Here is a 17,541-nt window from a genome sequence, read left to right as displayed (position 1 = left end):
ATCCTTGTTGTCATTTCAACAGTCTTCACAGCATCTTTACCAGGACTAGATTCTGTCTCAAGAAACCACTTTCTTTGTTCATCCATGAGAAACAACTCCTCATCTCATTTATCATGTTTTATCATGAGATTGCAGCAATTCAGTGACATCTTCAGGCTGCACTTCTAATTCTATTTCCACCACAGCTACACTTACTTCCCCCACTGAAGTCTGGAGCCCTCAAAATCATCCACTGGAGTTGGAATTAACTTCTTTCAAACTCCTGTGACTGTTGATATTTTGACCTCTTTGCATGAATCGCAAATGTTCTTAATCACATCTAAAATGGTAAATCCTTTCCAGAACATTTTCCATTTCCTTTGCCCAGATCCATCAGAGGAATCACTACCTATGGCAACTATTACCTCACAAAACATATTTCTTTTCTTTTTTTTAAGATTTTATTTATTTATTCATGAGAGACACACACACAGAGAGAGAGAGAGAGAGAGAGAGAGGCAGAGACACAGGCAGAGGGAGAAGCAGGCTCCATGCAGGATGCTCAATGTGGGACTCCATCCCGAGACTCCAGGATCATACCCTGGGCCAAAGGTAGGCACTAAACCGCTGAGCCACCCACGGATCCCCACAAAACATATTTCTTAATAATAAGACTTGAAAGTCAAAATGACTCTTTGCTCTGTGTGCTGCCCCCCCCCCTTTTATCAACAGTGGGCTTAAAATATTCAGCAAACCATGTGCTCTCATTCACACTTCGTTGTTTTATTTATAGAATACAGACAGAGTACATTGAGAATAATTCTTCAGGGCCCTAGGATTTTCAGAATGGTAAGTGAGCATTGGCTTCAACTTAAAGAAATCAGCTGCATTCACCCCTAACAAGAGTCAGCCTGTCCTTTGAAGCTTTGAAGCCAGGCACTGACTTCTCCACTCTAGTTATGAAAGTCCTAGATGGCATCTTCTTCCAAAGAAGGCTTTTTCATCTACACTGAATATCTGATGTTTAGTGGAGCCAAGGGCATTAATTATCTTGCTAGATCTTCTGGAGAACTTGTGGCACCTTCTACATCAGCACTGGCTGCTTCACTTTGCACTCTCACGTTATGGAGATGGCTTCTTTTCTTAAAACTCATGAATTCACCTCTGCTAGCTTTAAACTATTCTTATGTATCTTGGTCACCTCTCTCAGCCTTCACAGAATTTTTTTAAATTTTTTATTTATTTATGATAGTCACAGAGAGAGAGAGAGAGAGAGAGAGAGAGAGAGGCAGAGACACAGGCAGAGGGAGAAGCAGGCTACATGCACCGGGAGCCCGATGTGGGATTCGATCCCGGGTCTCCAGGATCGCGCCCTGGGCCAAAGGCAGGCGCCAAACCGCTGCGCCACCCAGGGATCCCCAGCCTTCACAGAATTGAGGAAGGTTAGGACTTTGCTCTGAATTAGACTTTGATTAAGGAAATATTGTGGCTGGTTTGATCTGTCCAAATCACTGAAACAGTCTCCATATTAACAATAAGGCTATTTTACTTTCTTATCATCTGTGTATTCACTGGAGTAGCACCCTTAATTTCCTTCGAGAACTTTTCCCAGAGAGTGGGATGTACAGGATTCTAGGTATAGAATGAAAAAGTCATGGGAATAAAAGATACAACATAGGGAATACAGTCAATGGTATTGTAATAGGGTTGTATGGTGACAGATGGCAGCTACCCTGTGGTGAGCACAGCATAACATATACACTTACTGAATCACTGTGTCACACACCTGAAATTAATATAACATTGTGCATCAACTATACTTCAATAAAAACAAATACATAAAAACAGTACTTTCTCTGCATTCACAACTTGGCAAAAGTGCAAGAGGACTAGCTTTCAGCCCATCTTGGCTTTTGACATGTCTTCCTCACTAAACTTAATCATTTCTAGCTTTTGATTTAAAGTGAGAGACTTGCAACTCTTCCTTTCACTTGAACATGTAGAGACTATGGTAGGTTATCAGTTGGCTTAATTCTAGTATCGTGTCTCAGGGAAAAGAGAGGCCTGGGGAGAAGGAGAGATGGAGAACAACTGGTCGGTAGAGCAATCAGAACACACATTATCCAGCAAGTTTGCCATCTTATTCAGGCATAGTTTGTAACACCCTCAAAACAATTACAATAGTAACATCAAAGATCACTGATTGCAGACTGCCATACCAAGTAATATAATGATGAAGGCATTTAAATATCATTAGAATCACCAAAATGTGACACAGGGACATGAAGTGATAAACTGCTGTTGGAAAAATGGTGCTGATAGACTTGTTTAACTCAGGTCTAAACATGAAAAAAAAAAAAAAAGGCAGTATCTGCAAAGCACAGTAAAACAAGGTATGCCTGCAATCCCATTCCTCAGCCCTCACCGACACATGCAGCTCCAAACCCTAAGATAATACTTGGGATGGTTGCCCAATGTGCAGGACTCTGAGCTCCACCAGGGGATAATGAAGACCACATTCCTACCACCTACACATCCTGAGGTCCCTGCAGCTGTGGGCTTCTGTCTTTGACAATTCACACTGAGATCACAGTCCACACAACTCCCTCCACCTTTTCCAGAAAAACAAGATTCCCCCAATTCATACTTGGGCAATTGACTTCAAACCTATGTTCTGTAATATATTTACTCTAATTTTCACTTTGCTTTAATTTCCTGTCATTCAATCTGCTGAGAGATTTTGAATCTCAATCTTATCTATAGAATATCAGCCGTCCCTATAATTTTTGGGTCAATTTCAGGTTGGCTCAATCTGCCTCATATTAAATCACGGATTTAAAAAATATGTTGCATAGGACAGGGCCAAGAGCAGAACCTTGTATTCCCCACTTAGACTTCCTTCCATAACAGCCACTTGTTAATTCAATTTCTTTGAAAATGGTTTTTCCACCAACACTGGACCCATCCAGGTCCTGCTTTAAGAAAATGAAATTAGAGATTTATTGCATGGCCGGATAAAATCCAACTTTACCAGGCATCCCCGATGGCCCAGCAGTTTGGTGCCACCTTCTGCCTGGGGTACAATCCTGGAGACCCAGGATCCTGTCCCACGTCAGGCTCCCTGCATGGAGCCTGCTTCTCCCTCTGCCTGTGTCTCTGCCAGTCTCTCTCTGTGTCTGTCATGAATAAATAAATAAAATCTTTTTTAAAAAATTCAACTTTACCTGGGAAGGGGTCCTTAATTTTGTGTCCACATATCTGGACATTATGAAGTTTATGAACTTCCCTCCCAAAATTGAATGCAAGTATGTGTGTGTGTGTACATATATGTGAATATTCATTCGTTGCTTTTTTTTCCAGATTCTCAAATTTCTTCAGATTTCTTCAGGTTCTCAAAAGGATTGACCCAAACAATTTTGAGAGCCAGTGGTGAATAGCATTCCCTCTGAACTTCATGCAGGTTGTAATCTCCAAAACAGAACAGGATCAGTTGGTTGTGCCATGATGTGTTATTCAAAAACCCCTGCTAGCCTGCAGGGATCAAAACTTTGATTCTAGTTGTTCATGAACCACTGGAGGATGACAGTAGTTGTTGGCTGCGCCAGACCTTGCAAGATTTCTAGGAGAGAGAGAAAAACAATATCCTTGGTCAAGAAGTGGAAGACTGTGAGAGGTGTTCTATAGCCTCCTTAGGAGTAAATTCAGAGCTTTGCTTTATCTTGGTGATGAGAGGACTCTGTACCTATATGGCCCAAGAAGGTTCTAGAAGTCTCTTTAGGCAGCTGGTCCTGAGACAAGATAGTAACCATTTTGTAGGACTTTGAGGATTAAATACATCAACACACATTGTGTGCTTAGCATAGAGCATGGCTCCTGCAAATAATTGATTCTGTCCTGATCCCAACGGGGCCATCAGCTAGTGTGTTGATCTGGGATCTGTAGTTTCCTAACTACAACTCCACAGTTCAAACTGGCGTTCAGCAAAGAAGGTAAGTTTATCAGAAAGAAGCAGACATATTTCAAAAAATCTGGGGGGCTGTGGTTGCAGGAATTGAGCACCTTCATAACAAAGGTGGTAAATCTGTCTGTCTAGAAGGCTGCCCCTAGTGCTACTGCAACATTCTCTCTTCCTGCAGACCAGCTTTTGCTTGCTCCAGGGCCTGGCAGAAAACAGCCACCCTCCCCCCAATCCCCCTGTTCCAGGGTTCCAAATGTAGGTTCCCAGAAAAGATGACTGTTATTTGCCTAGCTTGGGTCAGGTGTCTACCCTTAATCGATTGGCTGTGAGGAGGGACAGTTGGGGTCACATATTATGACATGATTGTAGAAACTCATTCTGTGGAGGGTGGACTTATCAGGGAAGAAATGTATAGATTGCTAAGACATCCCAAAATGTGTCTACTCAAGACATGATGAAAAATCTCACATTTTTTCATATTATGTAGATCATATGCAGAATATTTCACTTAGTTACTTCAGTGCTTTAGAAAGTTGGTAGGTAAAAAAAAAAAAAAAGAAAAAAAAAAAGAAAGTTGGTAGGTAATGGGGTAGGGATCAGGGAACTTGATAGTCCATCTAAATCTCATTGAGAACATTAAAAGGGTAAGGATAAAAAAAAAAAAAAAAAGGGTAAGGATAGCCAAACAAATTTGATAGAATAGTACATGTGGATAAATCTGCCTCACCATTGTAAAGCTATAAAAAGTGTAACAGATTAATACTAATACAGCAAGAGACTAGGAAAGCACTCCAGTTAGGGGCTGTATTTATAAAATTCCCAAATGTCTGCAAAGACCAGAAACATACATATATATTTGTTATATAAATATTTTTGCAAATTCATAAAGGCGAAGAAAGGAGAATTTAATTTTTTAAAAGATGTATCTATTTATTTGAGAGAGAGAGAGAAAGGAGGAGCAGAGGGAAAGGGGCAAGCAGACTCCATGCTGAGTGTAGAGCCTGACATAGGGCTCAATCCCAGGACCCTGAGATCATGACCTGAGCCGAAACAAGAAGTCAGTCACTTAGCCGATGGAGCCACACAGGCACCCCAAGAGAATTTCATTTTTTAAAAAAAAGTTGGGATAATTTACTGACAATCAGAGAAAGAAGATGGATCTTAACTGAGCATCATAAATCAATACAAATTCCAGGTGAATAAAAGGTTATTTATAAGCACAACCCCACAAAAATAGGACGTATGGAGGATGTGAGGACTTCCTCAGAATAAAAAAAAATAAGAATCCTCAAAATGAAATTAGTACATTTGACTACATAAAATGAAGAACGCCTGCCCTTTAAAAGAAATGCCAAAACAGAATTAAGAGGGCAATGGACAAATTGAGAAGAATACTTCCATGATGCTGACAAAGTTTTAATACCCCAAACCATAAAATGTTCTTACAAATTCACAAGAAGTAAATGAGCAGAGGACACGATCAAGTCACAAAAGGAAAAAAAGAAAAATAGAAAAGCGGAACCAGTATATATTTGAGAAAATGGTTAACCTTACTCAGGAGTAAGTGAGCAAACACAGCAAAACATCAACGTTACTAAGTTATCATTTCCCTGCATGGAAACAGCACAGGTGTGTCTGTCCGGTAATACTCAATGTTGAAGGAGGTCTGATGAACTAGGCACTCTGGAGTGTAAAGCGTTTCTGGAATAATTTGGCAATTTGGAAGAAGAGCTTTAACTCTGTCAGGAATCTCTCCTAAGGAAATCATCAGCGCACACGTGTTTATACGTAAGAATGTTCACCTCTGTATTGACCACTGGAGTAAGGCAATTTAAATGCCTGCCAGTAAAGTCCTGACTAAACAAAGTATGGTTTACTTGCATAATGAAATATTATGTGGCCATCGTGAGCGCAGTTTGAACGAATGTTTACTGACCAGAGACTTACCCACAATACACTTTTAGCGATGTACTGAGATATAATTCACATATGATCTAATTCACTCGTTTGAAATCTACAATTCAAAGTTTTTTAAAAACATGTCCACAGAGGTATGCAACCATCAATTTTAGAACATTTTCATCCCCTCAAAGAGAAACTCTGAACTCATTAGGAGCCAATTCTCATTCCCCCTCCCAACCCCCAGCTCTGGGCCACCGCTGACATATCTTCTGTCCCTACAGGTTTGCCTATTCTAAACATGACCTATCAGTGGAATCATACAATACGCAGTCTCTTAACTGGTGTCTTACACTTCGCATGGTGTTTTCAAGGCTCATCCATGTTACAGTGTGTATTAGAACTTTTAACTGACAAATAATATTCTATTATAAGAATATACCACATTTTATTCAGTCATTCATTCATCTGTCAGTGGACACTTGAGTTGTTTTCACTTTTGGGCTATTGCGAATAATGTTAATATGAACATTTTTGTATGGCTGTGTTAATTTCTCTTGTACATAAAAGTAGAATTGTTAGACCCTATGGTAACTCTATGCTAAGCTGTTTGAGAAACTGCCACAATGTTTTCTAACTCAGAGGCATCATTTGACATTTCCATCAGCAGTACTGGAGGGCTCCAATTTCCCCACACCCTTATCAACACGTGTTACTATTTGTGTTTTTGATTATAGCCATCCTAGTGGGTATGAAGTAGTATCTTGTTGTGGTTTTGATTTGCATTTTCCTGATGGTTAATGGTATTAAACATGTTTTCATGTGCTTGTTGGCCATTTGTATATTTTCTTTGAAGGATTGTCTATTCAGATCCTTCACTCACTTTTATATTGGTTTATCTTTATATTATTGAGTTATAAGAGTTCTTTATATATTCTGATTACAAGCCACTTATCAGATACGTGACATGCAAATCTTCAGTTCTGTGTGTTGCCCTTTCTTTTTTTTTTATATTATTTGCAGCACTAAAGTCCTTAACTTTAAGTCAAATTATCTATTTTTTCTTTTTCTTGCTTTTCATGTTGTGTCTAAGAAGATTTTCTCTAATTCTAGGTAATGAAGACTTACTCCTATGCCTTTTCTTCAAAGAGTTTTATAACTTTAGGTCTTAAATTGAGATATCTGATCTATTTGACTTTTGGGTATAAGGAAGAAATCTGACCTCATTCTTTCTTTTGCATATAGCTTTCTATTTGTTCCAGCACCATTTGTCGAAAATTCTTTTCCCATTGAATTATCTTGGTACCCTTGTTGGAAAGCAAGTGACCGTAAGTGTGAAGGTTTGTATTGGTATTCTACTGCTCTATATGTCTGTGTTTATGCCAATACCACATTCTCTTGATTATGTAGCTTTGTTGTAGGTTTTGAAATCAGAAAGTGTTGAGTCTTCTAAATCTGTTCTTTTTCAAGATGGTTTTAGCTAGTCTGGGTTTCTTAAACTCACATATGAATTTTAGAATCAACATTATAATTCCTGCAATAAAGAGCCAGACAGGATTCTGATCAGGGTTACATTCAATCTACAGAGCAGCTTGGAGAATATAGCCATCTAAGAAATATGAAGTCTTCCTATCCATAAGCATGGGATGTCTTTTCATTTATTTCATTTCTTTACAAAGTATTTTGTAGTTTAATTTTCAGATAGATGTCTTGCACTCTGTTAAAGTTATTCCTGACTATTTTATTCTTGATGGTTTCATACAAGGAATTGTTTCTTAATTTCATTTGCAGATTATTTATTGCTGGTGTATAGAATTACAATTGATTTTTGTATAACATTCTCATATCCTGCAACCTTGCTGGACTTGTTTATCAGCTTTCACAGTCACTTTGTAGATTCCTTAGTATTTTCTATGTACAAGATTGTGTCATCTACAAATAATTTTACTTCTTAACCCCGTAGAGATTTATCAATAAATCAATGTGTTTCTATTATTTCAATTTTTGGAAGATTAACAACCAAGATAAAATAAGGCTAAATGCCAATAGAGATTTCCATGCGTATTGATACTCCTTTTTGGGATTTTGTTTTTTTACTTTTCCAAATTTTACAAATTAACTAATGCATTGCTTTAATGTTAACATGTTACTTTAAAAACATGCTATAAAACTGTACACTTTCCAAGTATTTTTGAGCACCAACTACAGGCTATGACTTAGAAATTGTGAAGGAGTCAAAAAATGCAGAAGACCAGTCCTTCTTCCCAAGGAAATGCTAATAAGACATTTAGAAGACAATATAAGATGAAGTGCTAAGACAGAAAGAATTCGTGCCCAGACGTATAATCCTGACAGTTAGTACCACAGGCCATTAGAGTGGGCCTCAAGGAGGAGGCAGGCCTTATAGAATGAGTAGCAGTGGGAACAGAAGAGGCAGGGAAGAATCAAGGTAAAAGGACAGAGGTGCCCAAACCTGATAAAAGCACAGTCATTATGGGCTCTGGTGTAGTGAGAAGACAAACTGGTTACACCCAGTCAGTGAGGGGACAATGGTGTCAGGCAGAGGACCTTACATTTAAATCTAGCTCCACTGTCATCCATGATAGGATGACGGTGGGGAGCTGACATGCAGAAAATTGGATTTGAGAAAGATACCAAGATGGAACCAATTGAGGGGAGAGCACTGACATTGAGAAGGGGGCTGGTGGGATGGGTCTAGACTAGAGTGGTTGCAGTGAGGGGTGGGAGATTTCAAGAAACAACCTGAAATCTGTTGTGGGAAGTCAACTTTGTGAACTTGGGCAGGTTCTGGCCTCTCCTTGGGGCTCTTTCATCCTCTTCTGCAAGTAATAAAATATTTACTAAACAGTGGCTCCAGCAGTTAAGATATTAATTACCTCACATAAGGAGAAATCCAGGGGTAGGCTGCTCTGGGTTGGGCACAGCTGCCCAGTGACATCTCTTTCTGGGCAGCTGAGAAAGAGAAGTTCCAATCTCTTTCTACCGTTCTGCTCTGCCATCACTGATGTGTTGTCTTGCCACCTCCGAGCCCCACAATGTCTGCTACGGATCTAGGAACCACATCTGTGCTCAAGGCAGAAAACAGACAGAAGGTTAGAAGAACACCAGCCCCACCTGTACTTTTTACCAGGAGAGTAAGGCTTCTTCAGGGTCTTCCAGGACATACATTTTATGTTTCCCACAACTAGATTGCATATCCCTCACCCAGCTAGAGGAGCATCTAGGAAAGTGGCACACAGAATCATCATGACTCGCTTAGACCAATCATGCTCCATTGCCTGAGCAAATTGCTGATCAAAATTGGATTAGAATTCTATTAACCAGGAAGGGGGAACAACAGACTTTAGGAAGACAATTGTTGGTGTTTGACGCAGGGAGCGGGACAAAGCCCCTGCTGATGCCCACAGTCTACAAGCTCTCATCTCCTGCACTGCTCCTCCCACCTCCTCCAGCTCCTCTGCTCCGTTGTCTTCTCACCCACTTGCTGTCAATGCCTCTTTCTTTCCCACTTGGTCCATGCAGAAAACAACTACTTTATCAACATTAGGCAAACTGATTTTCCCAGTGTGACTAGTGTTTTGATTGTTCAAAAACTGACAAGTTGTTATAGAGACACATGTGATAAATACAGCCTCTGTGCACCCCTCTGTTTATATCTTGCCTCTACTTTGAATGCTCTTCTGATATCTATTCACTTTTCCTTCTTGAAATTTCTCTTTCTAGTTCACCAGCTGGACATGTGAACCTTTCAAGGGTGAGGTACAGGAAGACAATTCAGCCTTGCCTTCCTTCTTCCCATGGCCTATTCCCCTCTGTCAGTCATTACAGACCTCACATCAATGGGTCCCCTAGCAGTTCAATCATGGGCTGGGAAAGGCAACAGGACAGAGATTCCTCAGGCTCCCTAGAGCTCCATACAACTCCTCATTAGGGCTCCAGTCATTGTTTTTGTTTTATTTTATTTATTTGAGAGAGAGAGAGAACACGAGCAGGGAGAGGGGCAGAGGGAGAGAGACAAGTAGAACCCCTGCTGAGTGAGGAGCCTAACAAGGAGCTTGATCCCATGATCCCAGAGGCCATGACCTGAGCCAAAGTCAGACACTTACCTGATTGAGCCACCCAGGCGCCCCAGGGCTCCAGTCAGTGTAAACACCAGGGAAAGCACCCAGTCTGATGACTGTCAGGAGGAGGAGCTGTCCAAATGGCCAGGAGCCGTTCTGGTTCCAGAATTCAGATATACCTCATACATTAAAGTTTCCCACATCTGTGCCCAGGTTTGGCCTGGGGTCACCTGAGAGCCAGCCAGGCTCCCAGGAAAAGAATTTATCCCCAAGATTTCTCCCTATAACTCCCTGCTTATCTGACCCGAGCACACGTACCATTTTGATTTGAACTGTTTCTGCTAAATCTCAATTTCATGTGTCAGGACTACAAGTGAATATCCCCCACCTTCAGTCATTTCTGTACCATCTGCACTACTTTTTTCACTTCCTCCTTGTACCTGCATAATAATATCATGAGAGTTTTAATAGGACTGTCTATTCTTGCTTAAATAAAATTTTTAAAAACTAAAACTTTAGATCACTATGCTTTATAGAAAACAAACATTATCTTCCCTAAATAGAGAATAACCTTGAAAATAAATGTAATGGAAACAAAACAATGGCAACCTGATGCTGCATGATAAACAGGATTTGGGGGGGGGGGGCAGGGGAAAGGCTACCAGGAAAATGGAAGGAGGCATCAGACCCTTGACGGGTGGTGAACAGGGGCACCCATGAGTGAGGATGTGGAGAAAGAGTAAGGCTCAGCTGTGCAGTTCAAGTACAAGTGCCTCTGTCTCTGTTTGGTCCAAACAAAAGATACTAGAAGAAGGATCAGACAAAAAGTCACAATCCAGCATTTTCTGTGCTTCTCCTCATTGGCATTCTATTCTAATCCACCGGATTCCTCGTGATGCTTGTTGCCTCCGTCTTTGAATATCCTCGTGTTCTGGGAAGATAGGGGGACGTTTTTGACTCTGGCAGGAAGAAGGTCCTGTCCTTTTTCACTTTGGGGCCAATTATAGGATGCTTGAGTCAAAAAGCAGAGGAAGAAATATATGGCCACAACCTCATCCGGTCCCCAGGGTCTGCATTTGAGTGTGGTGACAAGCCCCATGGTTTCCTTAGGGCCAAGAGTGAGCCAGGGTGTCTGGGGGCTAGGGGGCAGCTGATGGGTTTCCATCAAGGTGATAAAAGAAAGGAAAGAAAGCTTCTAACATGGATGAAAACGTGTCAGTTAAGTTCTGATGCAAAGAATCCTGCACAAGCCTATAATTAAGATAGAAATGACAATGTAATCAAAGGGAAAGCTTCAAAATCGTGACCTTCTGCTCCCATGAGTCCTTCAAGACAGAGAGGCTTGGAGGACCCAGAAATATGGGCCAGAAAGAGACTGTAATATGAGAAAGTCTTGCCTGAGAAACTCTGCCAATTGAGGTATGAGGAACTGAAGCAGGAAGTAATGTAAAGCACTGGGGGCCTGGAAGCCATGAGGTCTTGTTTAGGATTCAGCCAAGCATAGGTTTGACCTCTAGCTTTGGCATTTACTAGCTGTGCAACTTTGGGAAAGTTACATAATCTCTCTGAGCCTCATCAATAAAATGAGGCTGGAAATACCTACCTTATAAGGTTGTTGCAAGGGTTAAATCAAAAAGTATATGCAGAACACCCAGTACAGTGCCTGCCACAGAGTAGATACTCCCATCATTAACCTTATATTATTATTATTATTACTATTATTATTCATATTTGCCTTGGATTTATCTGACAAGGTGGGATTCAATTGGTGCTGTTTTCCAAATAAATCAACAAAGAAGCAAATAAAGAGAAGCTAAGAGCAATTTGTTCTGTGACAAAGTGAAAAAAACAAAACCAGAAAAAGAAATCTACCTCCGGCCCAAGAAGACAGAAGCACATTCCAGGGTCTCCACCTTTGACACCAAAGATGCTTTCGTGGCTTAAAAAAAAAATAGACCCTTTCAGGAGTGGCAAAGATTAGAGTGGGGATTGCATTTTAAAAACATCACTCTCGGTTCAAAAGAAAAAAAAAGACAAGGAATTAAAGCATTTCTGTTGATGAGGGAAAAAATAGCTAGTTTTATAATCTGCCATTTGGAGAATCAAATCTATATAAAGAAAGAAAGCTGTGAGCTGAGGCAAGAATGAGGTTTCTCCGCGACAGCTTCATTTGTAAGTTTCGTGTGGCTCCTGAAGGTCACTCATTCCAGGGACTTCATCCCACTTCGCAAACAGAAGACGAATCTGCAGTCCCTTTGCTGCAGCAGGTTATACAAGGAAACAATAAATGTGAGAGGCAGTAGCACTCCTAAAGAGGTCTAAATTGAATTGCATTGACTTTTTACAAAGCCACAAATTGCTTATCTTATTCAAGTGCCTGAGTGTTTGCTTTTTGATGAGCTTGGTACAAAGATATCTTGAAGTTTGACAGTGGTATGCGTCGCCCAATTTGAACTGTTGGTCGTGGGGCGGGGGGCAGTACGGGGGTACCGGGCTCCTGGACTTACCCTACTTTTCCCCTGAGCGAGGCCAAGGGGATCACTCTCAAAGACGATCCTCAAAGACCAAAGTCCTAGAAGGATGGGTCCATTCTGCTGCTAAAATGTATCGACATCCTAGCTCACTTGTAGGGGTCATATAAGATAACAGATGTAAAAAACATCAAACACTTTTCAGATTTAGGAAGTCAAGAAAGAGGAAAGACATAAAGAGAGGGGAACAGTCATTCCAGGCAAACAGTAAGTGTGTCAGAAGCTTTGTAAGCAGCAGAAGTGTGTGTGTGTGTGTGTGTGTGTGTGTGTGTGTGTGTGTGTGTTGACGAGGAGGCTGGAAAATAAGACAACCAAATTAGGTGTTGGGCTAACTCAGTGGTTTTAGCTTGGACTAAAAAGTCCAAGCTAAGAAGCTCGGGGGGGGGCTGGGGGGGGTGACTGAGTGACAGGCATCAAGGAGGACACTTGATGGAATGAGCACTGCGTGGGCACCTGGGTGGCTCAGTGGTTGAGCATCCACCTTCAGCTCAGGACCCCCAGGTCCTGGGATTGAGTCCCACATCAGGCTCCACACAGGGAGCCTGCTTCTCCCTCTGCCTATGTCTCTGCCTCTTTCTGTGTCTCTCATGAATAAATAAATAAAAATCTAAAAAAAAAAAAAGGAATGAGCACTGGTGTTATATAAGGCTGATGAATCACTGATCTCTACCTCTGAAGCTAATAATACATTATATGTTAATTAACTGAATTTAAATTTTTTTTAAAAAGAATTATCTGGGAAGCTTTTTGAAGCTTCTGGCCACTCTTGGGACATTAAGTCAGAATCTCCGGGGCATTCTAGGGATCCTAATTCTGATGCCCCTTCACCAGGATTCTAGTAAGCAGATTGATCTTCAGATAATCAGACTAATTGAATAAAGAGTAAAAACAGAACATGGTTTGTCTCATTTGTTTAAAATGGTTGGTTTCACTGGGTTTTATTGAGACAATGGCCATTATGTTGGGGATGGGCGTGGCACCGTCGATGACAGTAACCAACAATGTCATTCCCCATACCACTGAGATGAAGAAGCCAGAGCATCAAAGAGGAACCAGAGGTGGAAAGATAACTTCTGAGATTTTGCACAGAGGATACTTTTGCTTTGCTTTGTTCTTGGAGGTGCCAGAGTGTGTGGGAAGACCCCATGGGTGAGGGGGTTCAGATGGCCTCTGGCACACAGGTTGGCCCTCACTGGGGATCCTGCAATTTTCATGGGGTCCTCCCACACCAGAGCTGAGGGCCAGCTCTGCTCATTTGACTTCTGGATGCTTCTTCAGGGAGTTAATGCAGGTTTCTTCTCCAAACTACAAAAAACAGTGACCACACCCATGTCCCACCTGATTTAATCAGAGTGTCCCAGACCTAGAATCGCTCATACCAGCACATTTGAAGGCCTCTGCCTGCTTGAGTTTTCTTATGGGAATTCTTTAGACTCAAAGTGGGACGTGGGGAAGGGGTGATAAATAATTCACTAAAGGGGTTTAAATGACCTGATCTGCTTTGCTTATCAAGACAGCAGATTTTAGCGGTGGAAAGAACCCATTCTCATAGGACACTATTCTTTTAGCTGACTTTCGGCTATAATTCCCTTGCACCTTCTCCCACCTCTTATAACACATACACACACCTGGTTGTCAGCTTCTAAAACTTGACATACAGCCGTCCAAGAAGGATACTTATATCGGACTGAAACACCTTTCTTAAGGGTTTTGCCTAAAAAGTGAATCTTTAATGGTGAGATTCCAGGCATTATCCTAAAAATATTTTGCACTAAATATATTTCCTATAAAGGAAATGCTCTTTAAATAGAAAACATAGATTTTTTTTTTCAGTATTCTAAGAGGTCAACTCTGAAAGAAGCTAGGTCACGAGCCTAAAAGTGTCTGATATTTTCTGAAATTTTTCCTCCTCCTTGAGAAAAGCCAAAGATCTTTCCGTTTGTCTCCCCTTGTATCCACAGAAGAAAATATACTAATAATCATTATTGTTAAGGTGGTTCTTTGTAGCTCCCAAAGTGCCACAATATCATTTGGCCCCACAGATATGTACCATTAGACCCATTTTACATTTGAAAAAACTGAGCCTCAGAGAGGCTACAGATCCTGATCCTATCATGTAGTCTGTTAGTGCCTAACCTCTTCTTCAAGGCTAGACCTGCATGAATTCACATGACCCGTCAGTGAGGCCCAGGGTCTGCGTGGCTTCTAAGGGCAGCACCAGTGTCCTAGACAGGGAGCAGGCCTGGCACAAAGATCTCAGTAGCTCGCCCAAGGCTCCCCATACATTCATTCATCCTAAAGCATTTATTGAGCTTGCAATATGGACCATAACTGTAAGAGATGGACAGACAGATCTCCTCCTATTTCCATAAAACTGACAGTTAAGAGAAGGCTAGTCCCAAGGTCATGGTTATATCAATAGCAAATCCTCAGTAATGAGCCTGGCCCTCTGAAGTTGGTCCCAGTGTCTCCCTTGCCCTTTCTATGTCCAGTCCCAGGTCCTGACTGTGAAGGAGATCTGAGATTTAATAAAAATGACATAGGCTGCAGTGTTTGTGATTTCTGTTGTATCTCCTTGTGCTGTGTGCTTATTTAAAAAGCTGAGAGTGGAGCACCTGGGTGGCTCAGGTGGTTAAACATCCAATTCTTAATTTCAGCTCAGGTCATAATCTCAGGGTCATAAGATAAAGCCCCATATCTGGCTCTGTGCTGAGTGTAGAGCCTGCTTGGGATTCTCTCTCTCCTCCCTCTGCCCTTGCCTTCTTTTGTGCTTTCTCTTTAAAAAAAAAAAAAAAAGGCTGAGACATTAGTTCCTGAGGTGGGCTCACATCCCTAATAGTGAAGTGTCAGGCACTGCCTGAGCTAAGAGAGTTCTATAGAGGCAGCTCTGCTTGGCAACACGACATGAAGACTTCTAGAGATGGATGGATGGATGGATGGATGGATGGATGGATGGATGGATGATAGATAAATAATAGATCATTGGATGGATGGCAAAGAAAGTGTAGGTGATCCATAGGAGAGGACAAGGGAAGTAGGTAATGAGCTAAATAATGGCTACATGATCATTCAGTGATATTCCAGCCAGGCCAATCCACCCACAGCTCAGCCTACTCTTCCTCACCCCTGGGCCTTTGCATAGTCTACTTCCTTAGCTAGCATCCCTTCTGAAGCCTTCATGCCCCACCTCCTGCCTGCCCTTTGATGGCCTGGTTACCCCCACAGGTCCCATTTCTAGAGGCCTTTTCTCACCACCCCAGGCAGGGTGAGATGGGACCTCTTCTGTAGTAAGGCTGAGTGCCCACCTCTATTCATGGCACCTCCAACATTGCCGGAAATAATCTGTGGATGGGTCTGCCTCTTGTGTCCTAGGTGGTGAGACCAGGGTCACGGTCTTTTGCCCACCACATCCCTAGCTCTGAGCACAGCCAGTGTTTATTAAGCAAAATCACTAATCTCTACATGTGCCCCCGACCTACTCATGGGGAGCCAGGAGCTGGGGGGTTTCTCCCCTGAGGTTGCCTGGAATGCTGGCTCCTTGGAGCTGACTGTCATTGCCAGGTGAGAATCTGCTGGGTGATTGCAGAGGGCCTGAGTGATTGCACTGCGGCCCCAGGTGCGGCAGTGGTGGGGGAGCCCCGCACAATGAGACCTCCACACCCACCTCCTGTTAGCGCTAACAAAGACAAATCGGAGGCAGCCGCTGGAGTGCTTTGCCTGTTAAGTGTTAAGTAGCAGACTGATTGCTCTGAAGTTGACAAGTGACAGGGAGTGAAGTGGCAGGTGCTTCCGACAGCCCCCTTGGGGAAAGCAGGGACCAGGGCTCTGTTTGGGCAGGGGGGTTCCTGACTAAGGAGCCCTTGCCTCACAGAGCAAGGGGATTTCTGTCAGGATCCAGGCTGGCCCTCTGTCCAGGCCCTCTCATCCTGGCTTTCTTTTTGAGAAAATGTCATGAGACTTAGGATTCTGTGAACATCCCCAGGCTTTCCCAAAGCCTCAACTGCTGGCCCCCAGGACAGTCATAATGGAAAGTGCTGACAATTCAGTCAGGATTTTTATTCGGGAGTTGAGTGTGCAGCGTTCCTAATGGGAAATGGAACTCCTTGAGCTGGACATGAGGGGAGCTGATGGCTCACCTAACCGGTCCCTGTCCTCTGGGGCACCATCTTGAATGACAGCTCTCCATGGTACCATGTGCTCAGTTTCCCAATTCTTTTAGTGCCTGCTGGAGCTCCACAGTCAGGAGATGGATTCCACCAGCAAAATTTTCTGAAACAGTAGAGTAAGTTTGAATGAAATCTTACCTGAAGTCCATTATATGTGAAACAGATCTGGTTGAAGCAGGGCAGAGGACTGGAACCCCACCTGTTCGCTCTCCCGCCACACCCCCAGGTGGCCCCACAGCTTCTCCACAGCAGTCCAGGGCTCCTGCACACAGCCGGAGGGACACAAGGCCCACACCACGTGTCTAGCATTGTATCACAGCAGAATGCTCTGGAAACCCGTGCCCACTATCCAAGTGGTTCATCCATATGAGCTTTGCCTCCCAGTGAGGTTATAGGGCAGTGGGTCAGCCCTTCCAGGCACTTTGCAAGCATGGTGCCAGCAGATGCCAGAGAGGTCCCTCTGCAGTCCCTCTCCACCAGCTTGCCCAGTTTACACTCTTCCTTTTGTAAGTTCAAATAAATGGATGCTGCCCAACAGGCCAGCATACTTACCAATTTCTGTTGACAAAGAAGATCAGCACTAAGGAACTGTGGGAAACTTGGCCTTGGCCTTGGACTCTCGGCATGATGATATGGTCATCATGTAAAGCACCTACCTCCACCAACGGCTGGGAAAAAAATCAGAAGTGCTCTGCGAATGTTAGTAATGATTTGTTATTAGTAATTATTTGCAACAATCTGTGACATTATTATTATCCGAATGCCCCCATGCCCCTCCTCCCACTCAAATCCTCCCATTCTTCTTTTCAAGCTTCACCTCACCTCCTCAAGGACAGGCTCCAAAGTCCATCTGCCTCCCTCAAACACCACTTTTATCGATTCTCATTCAACTCTGCTCCTCCTAAATAGCATTCAGAAGCGTATGC

At 42.5% G+C, this 17,541-nt stretch overlaps 1 long non-coding RNA gene across 1 annotated transcript; it reads right to left on the bottom strand.

Moving 5' to 3' along the window:
• Positions 1 to 3,126: 3,126 nt before the first annotated feature.
• On the bottom strand, positions 3,127 to 16,699 carry LOC140598867 (uncharacterized). Its single transcript, XR_012001419.1, has 3 exons — positions 16,586 to 16,699; positions 8,734 to 8,920; positions 3,127 to 3,598 (listed from the first exon to the last, which is right to left on the bottom strand). It is a non-coding gene; the product is annotated as an uncharacterized lncRNA (long non-coding RNA).
• Positions 16,700 to 17,541: the final 842 nt, after the last annotated feature.

This window comes from Vulpes vulpes, chromosome 5 (assembly GCF_048418805.1).
Source record: "Vulpes vulpes isolate BD-2025 chromosome 5, VulVul3, whole genome shotgun sequence".
In the NCBI taxonomy this organism is placed as follows: Eukaryota; Metazoa; Chordata; class Mammalia; order Carnivora; family Canidae; genus Vulpes; species Vulpes vulpes.
Note: the sequence above shows the minus strand (reverse complement) of the source record. Positions and strands in the feature narration are given on the sequence as shown.